Here is a 7,559-nt window from a genome sequence, read left to right on the forward strand (position 1 = left end):
TGCCCCTTGTGTGCTTGCAGTGACAGGCATCGTGGTGCACTTGCAGTGACACAGGTGTCCTCATGTGCTTGCAGTGATGCAGGCATCCTTGTGTGATTACAGTGACAGGCATCGTGGTGTGCTTGAAGTGACTCAGGCATTGCCGTGTGCTTGCAGTGACACAGGCATCCTTGCATGCTTGCAGTGACACAGGCATCGTGGTGTGCTTGCAGTGACACAGGCATCGTGGTGTGCTTGCAGTGACGCAGGCATCGTGGTGTGCTTGCAGTGACTCAGGCATTGCCATGTGCTTGCAGTGACATAGGCATCCTTGTGTGCTTGCAGTGACGCAGGCATCGTGGTATGCTTGCAGTGACAGGCATCATGGTGCACTTGCAGTGACACAGGTGTCCTTGTGCGCTTGCAGTGATGCAGACGTCCTCATGTGTTTGCAGTGATACAGACATTGTGCTGTGCTTGCTCTGCCAACTGAAAAGTGACCTGGGAGAGGGTGGAACCAGCCAGTGTCTGGGTTCCTCTGAAGGCATTTACAGACATTGACAATTCAGGAAATGTCTCCAACCAGGCCTTGCTTCTCTCAGTGTGGAACACACCTGCCTTTGGGCAGTTCCTCTAATGGCAGGAATGATTGACAGGCATCCTCTGCTGGGGGTGTCCATCATCCAGGAGGTCCCCCTTGGAGGGCTGGCAGGAGGCTGTGTCCCCTGGTCTATGACTTTTATTCTTCACCATCTTCTGCGTGTGTGAGCCTCCACGTAGCTGTGCCACTTTTGGGAACCTACCCAGCAGACCCAGATGCAGCAATACACAGAGATCTCTGTGTGGGGATTCTTGTGGCACAGTTGTGAGTGGCCCAGGTGGGCAGCTGTGGCAGCTCACGCTAGCACTGCTGTGTGATAGTGAGCCCTCTGTGGCCAGTGTGGGAGCTCTGCCTTCCATCCAGAAGGAACATGCAGCATTTGTCCTTCTGTGCTTAGCTAATTCCACTTAACATGGCATCCTCTAGGCTCATCCACATTGTTGCAAAGGAATTCATTGAGTTTTACGGTGGAATAGTATTCTGGCTGTGTATATACCACATTCTTTTAATGCATCCCTCCGTAGATGGACGCTTGGGTTGATTCTACACCTTGACTATTGTAAACAGTGCTGCAATGAACACCGGAGGGCAGGTCTCAGACCACCACACTGTACCCCATAAATATGCACAATTATTATCCAACAGTTAAAATAAAACTCAAAGCAATGAAACAACAACCACAATGAAGGAACAAGTGCGTCTGCTACAGGGGAGCTGTGAGCGGGAGCCTCCAGCTGTTGGGACCTCCGGGGTCCACCTTTAAGCCAAAGTCTTTCTCTTCCTTTCTGGGCAGCACCTGGCAGGTGATGAGAAGCCAAGAGAGAAGGCTGGTGGCTTGATGACCAGGTGAGACCCACAAGAGAGGCATCAGAATACAAGTGTTACCTGCACTGTGCGTTTCCTACAGGACATAAGCAGCCGCACAGTGGCTGAGAACTCCCTCGTGGTGGCTCCCTGCTCCAGGCACTCCCTGAGTCTGCACTGTGCCCTGGCCCAAGTCTGGCCCTGTCAGTCCACACTTCAGAAGCACACCGTGCATCACAAGGTCGATAGCTACTGGGGCCTTGCACAAAATCGGCCCAGTGAAAATGTTCATTAAATGAGTGTTTCTTTCAGCCCTAATCACCCTTCCTTCCCTTTCCACCAAGGCCAACCCCTCCCGAGAGGTTCCAGGGTCCCAAGGAAGAGACATCCCGTTTACTCACAGAGACATCCTATTTACTCACAGGTGGCCATTGCCTGTGAGCATTTGCAGAGTGGGTGGGAAGGCAGGGGCAGGAGGACGTGTGGAGGTCCCCCTAGCAGGCTCAAAACAGACATTCTTGACATTCTTTAAATATTTGTCCGACATTTACTTATTGGAGATGGCGAATAGCTTATTTCCTGTTAGCAAATAAATATACTCATCCACAAAATGCCACGTCTCCATCTTTATATTTAGAATAAGAGATTTCTCACACACATGGGTCATCCTAGAGCATGTTCTTAATCTGGAATTGATGGAGAGCGGTGCCTGCAAGTCTCCACTTGAGGGCACTGTGACCCCAGTGTTGTGTTGGTGTCCCTTTCAACTGGACCCCTGGGCAGGTGCCCAACGGTCCATCTCCTCATCCAGCTCTCACTGTGCTCCTGGAGGACGGAGGGATGTTTCCAGCCCCACCAAGGAGGGAGGCCTTGAGCTGAGTGACCGGCATCTCTGCTTGGGCACCCTTGGCCACCGGAGGAGCAATGCTGGTGAGAAGAGCTAGTGGAAATCCCCGCAGGGCCGGCAAGCTCTCTGGTGCTGCCCGTGCACCCGTGCCTGCCCACAGTTTGATCAGTGATGGGTGCAGGAGAGGCTGGGTCCACCTTCCTCACAAAGCAAAGGGTGTAGGGCAGCCTGGCCACCAGCAAGGTCACTGCTAAGCCTAGGAGGACAGGCCCATGAAGCAGCAGTGGGCATCCTTTGCTGTCTGGTTGCCCCCTTTGCCTTGGTTGACCCTGGAAAGATCTACACTCCTCCCTTTCCTGGACCCAGGAGAAAAGGCAGGAGCTGGCTTCACCACGGCCCAAGGTATCCCAAATCCAGATGCTAAGCATTTGGAGGACAACACCAAAACATCTGCAGAAGAAACTCAGTCCTGGCAGTCCAGAAGTTCCTCCCCAACTGGACATGGCACTGCCATGCCCCAGAGACATACAGGAAACCTCGACGGTTCCGGTTTCATCAGCTCGTTATTATCAGCATTATTTAATCCTGGTTGTGCCTTAATCCTTTCCCCTGTGTATGTGTGAGTATGTATTATGCAAGATTCAAAGTCACTCGATGTCATGAGGCAAATAAAAAGACTCTGCATAGAGCAGAAATAATTTGCACAACCAACTTGGGGTAGAGTGTTCTCAAATGAACTCCAGTGGTCCCTGGGCTTTCAGAGGGCCAGGCAGGCACCACCGTCGAAGGGCTGCGTAACAAAAGGCCCTGGCTGGGTGCATTATAATTTGCTCCAACCAGTTCCAAAGTACTCAGATTTCCAGTGATGTGAAGAGAAATACTAATGTCACAGGACGTGGGCATTGTGCCTCATATAAATACACACACAAAAGCTAGGCGAGGGTATTTTGGATGTCTTGTTGGGGAGGATATAATTAAATTTCCCTTAGAGAACACTCTGAAGTCTGTGGCTCACTGTTTTATATAAAAGTAACTTCCCCATTCGCCGATCTGTCAGTTTTAGAATTCTAGCCAATTGGGAAAGTTGCTGAGGGAGAATCAATTAGTTTCCACTTGGAGTAAAATCTATCTTTCAAGAGGGAGCTATCATGCCTGCCCTGGCTGCTTGAGTCAAGCATCAACCAATCTCACCTTCTGGGACGGCACACTGTGCTCAGGGAGCCTTGGGGGTCCCTTGGCCAAGTGCAGTTCTCTGCACAGCCCCCAGGTGTGTGCTGTGGGGAGGCATGGGTTTCCAGCTGGTATCAGCTTCCACCCAGGCCTCACTGCCACACAATGAGATCTCTCCACCCCTCTGAGCCCCACGCACATGGGAGCCTGGCTGGCAGGGCAAGCGCCACACCTGGGTGGGTTGTGTTGGAGGTAGCAGGTGGTGGTGCTCACTCCACAGGGTCGGAGGCAGCGGGCAGAGCTCAAGCTCCCTGTGAGCTCGGGAATCTGCTGGCAGTCCTGTGTCTACCAGTTTCTCCCGATCCCAGGGAAGAGGTTCACAGTGGGGCCTTGCTCCTGTGTCTTATCAAGAGCGAACCTTGTCCTTCACCTTCTCTGTCTCATTCCAGTCACATTTCTCCAGACATGGCCAGAACTGACCTTGCTCTGCATCCAATATTCCTGTTTTCTTAGGATCCTGGAGGTCTGATGGTTGCTGTGGTAGCAGAGGGTGGTCCCAGTGAAGCAGATATTGGGGTACTAGGTTCAGAGCAGAGGTAGTGCAGAGCACAAAGGGGACCAGCCAGGACAGGCAACACTGTGGGCTTGGCCAGCTGGATAGGGGTGCATATGTGTGTGTGTGTGTGTGTGTGTGTGTGTTGGGGCGGTTACTGGGGCTCACTTTTGTCTCACTGGGTCTCCTCTTTGAGACAAGCTCATGCTTGGACATGCAATCCTAGGCTTTGGAGTATGACAGGATGCTAAGCCAGGCCGGAGAGAGCAGCGGCTGCTAGTAGGGGATGCATGTGAGGTTTGCAAAGGATGAAACTGTGCAGCCCCTTTTCCTCCTATTTCTTCTCCTCTAGTGTTTTCATTCTACAGGTGTATTAAGGTGATGTGTCTCTTCACTTTCCAGGCCATTGTTCAGCTAAGTAGATACAAGCTTTTGTATTGTTTTCTATAATATTTTAAATCATTAATTGATTCCTTAAAACTCACATTTTCCATTGTTCAACAGGTTCACTTTACAAAAACCTATCCTAAGATTCCAGATGTGCTCCCTAAGGACATATAGAGATAAGGATTTAGTACAAAAATTAAAATTAACATCAAGACTGAGACACCACTGAATCTGCTTTTCCACAGTTACTCAATTTATGGAACTTTCAAAGCCATTTCTGTCTACCATGCCTTCACACAGAGCATTATAGTGGCCCAAACCTCCATTTTTGAATTGTGATCTAGTTTCTTTTAATTTACATGTGTACATCATAGTTCTTAAATATATATATATAGTATTCTAATTGCAAATGTAGTATGTATTACATAGAAAAAGCCTGTAAAGTGACAAAGAAAATAAGCATTCCCATGACTGATTTCGATATATGCCCCTCTAATTCTATATGCACAGAAGTATAGCCTAAAATGCATAATGATAACTATATTTCATACTTGGAGATTAAGGAAAATCTTAGTACCTATCAAGAGATAGATTTTCCGAAAAAATTGTATAGGTCTAAATCTATATAGTGAAAAGAAAAAAGAGTAAAAATTAATGAGTTAACTATCCTCAAGAAGTTAAGAAAAGTAGCAGCAGTTAAATCCCAAGAAATAGAAGGAAAGAAATGATAGAGATAAGAGTAGAAATTAATAAAGTAAAAAAATTATAATAAAGACAGCCATCAAATAAAAAAATTGGCTCTCTGAATTTTTATTTTTAAAGGAAAGATAAAGCCCTGATGAAACTGATTGAGGGAAAAAAGAGAAAAGGCACAAATAACTAACATCAAAGAATTAAAAATAGGATATTATTTCAGGTCTTACAGATATTAAAGCTAAGAAGAACATATAGTGAAAAACTTTATGCTGATAAATTTGAAAATCTAGATGAAATAGACAACTTCCTTAAAAAACACAACTTACCAAAACTGACACTAGAAGAAATAGAAAATCTGAATAGTCTTAAATTCATTAAGAAATTAAAATCCTTTCTATACAGATGGATTTACTCATGAATGCTACTAAACCTTTAAGAAAATATAATACTAATCTTACAGAAATTCTTGCAAAGAACAGAAAGAAAGAATATTTTGCTACTGATTTTATGAGGTCTTGATATAAAGACCTAACAAAAATATTACAAGAGAATAAAGTTATAAAATAAGTCTCATTTAAGAACATAGATGCAAATATTCTAATATTCTAAGCCAAATATTACTAAAGAAGATAAAATGATATATGAAAAAAATACACTATAAACATAACTTTGTACTTGAAAATGCAACACTGGTTTAACCATTATCAATCAATCATTACATATATATCAGGTAAAAAATTGTGACAATACCAAATGCTGATGAGGATGTGAAGAAATTGGATCATTCATATGTTGCAGCTGGGAATGTAAAATGGTACTACCATTATGGAAGACGGTTTGACAGTCTTGACAGTTTCTTATAAAGCTAAACATACATAGAACCAGCAATTGCACTCTTGGGCCCTTATCTCAATTTTTCACTGAAAAACATATTCACACAAAAACCTGTACAGAAATCCTCATAGCAACTTTATTTGTAACAGCTAAAACTTGGAATGAGCCCAGATGTCCTTCAACAAGTGAATTGTTAAAAAAACTGTGATGAATCCATACCATAAAATACTATCAAACAATAAAAATCCATGAACCTTTAATACATGCAACAACATGGGACTTATTCCCATGGAATTATGCTGAGTGAACAAAGTCAATCCTAGGAGGTATCGAACTGTTTATTCCATTTATATAACATTTTTAATATGATGCAATCTTAGAAATGGAGGATGGATTCTTGGTTGCCAAGGGTTAAGGGAAGAGGAGTAGGAGGGAAGTAGATGTGGTTAGAACCGGGCAGCATGAGGGATCCTTGTGGGGTTGGAATTGTTCTTCTGTATCTTGGCTGTGCTCATGGATACACAAACCTGAAAAGATGATAAAACTTAATACATACATATATACACACACAAATGAGTACAAGGAAGACTGTAGAAATCTGAATAAAATTGGTATATTTTATCAGTGATATTATACTATAATTATGCAAAATGTTACCAATGGGGAAGACTGGGTATAACCTATGCAGGATCTCTCTGTATTATTTAAGTATGTGAATCAATAATTATCTCACTAAAAACTCAATTAAAAATCATTCAGTAAAATCAACCATGGTAACAAAAGGAGAAAGTCACATGATCATCTTCATTGAGACAGAAAGAGTATCTGCTACAAGTCCACATCCATACATGTAAACATTGTTAGCACACGAAATGTGATAAAGTATAGTTTCAAAACTTTGTACTAACTGATAAAATGTTGAACATTTTCCTGCTGAGGTCTGAAACAAGGATGTCTTCTATGGTCACTTCTAGTCAACATCATAACTAAATGGCCAAGCCAGTGCAATAAAGCAAGAGAAACAAAAAGCTATGAGAATTGCAAACAAATAAATAAAACTGTCATTTTCCAAAGGCAATATGCCTATGGATGTTTAAAAAACACCATAGAATCTAAAAATAATTAAAATTAGATAATAAGTTTGGCTTGTTGCTGGATATACAACCAATTCAAAAAGTCAATTTTATTTCTATATACCAGCAACAAACAGGTATAAAGGAAAACTTCAAAATGTAATTTATAATGGAAAATTATCAAATACCTCAAAGTGAATCTAAGGAAAGATGTGTAAGATATGTAGACAGAAAATTACAAAACATCATTAAGAAAATTTAATGGCTAAACAAATGCTGGGAAATATCACTTTAATGGACTGGAAAACTCAATAATGTAAAGATGTCTGTTCTTCTCAAACTGATCAATATAATTTACATTAAAATACTAGTTTTTTGGTGGAAATGCCTAAGCTGATTATAAATTCCTTTAGAAGTGCAAAATGTCAAGCATATCTAAGATACTTTGGAGAAAAAGAAGTGGGATGACTTACTCTGTGGATGCAAACCATTATTGTAAAGCTACATTGCTCAAGTCAATGTGATATTGGCAGAATGATAGATGCAGTAGCTCAGAATAGAGGATTCATAAGCAAATCACTGTCTACATAAACACTTGTTTTCATTGTTGTTGTT

The sequence above is a fragment of the Mandrillus leucophaeus genome, unplaced genomic scaffold, assembly GCF_000951045.1.
Source record: "Mandrillus leucophaeus isolate KB7577 unplaced genomic scaffold, Mleu.le_1.0 Scaffold21, whole genome shotgun sequence".
Taxonomy (NCBI): Eukaryota; Metazoa; Chordata; class Mammalia; order Primates; family Cercopithecidae; genus Mandrillus; species Mandrillus leucophaeus.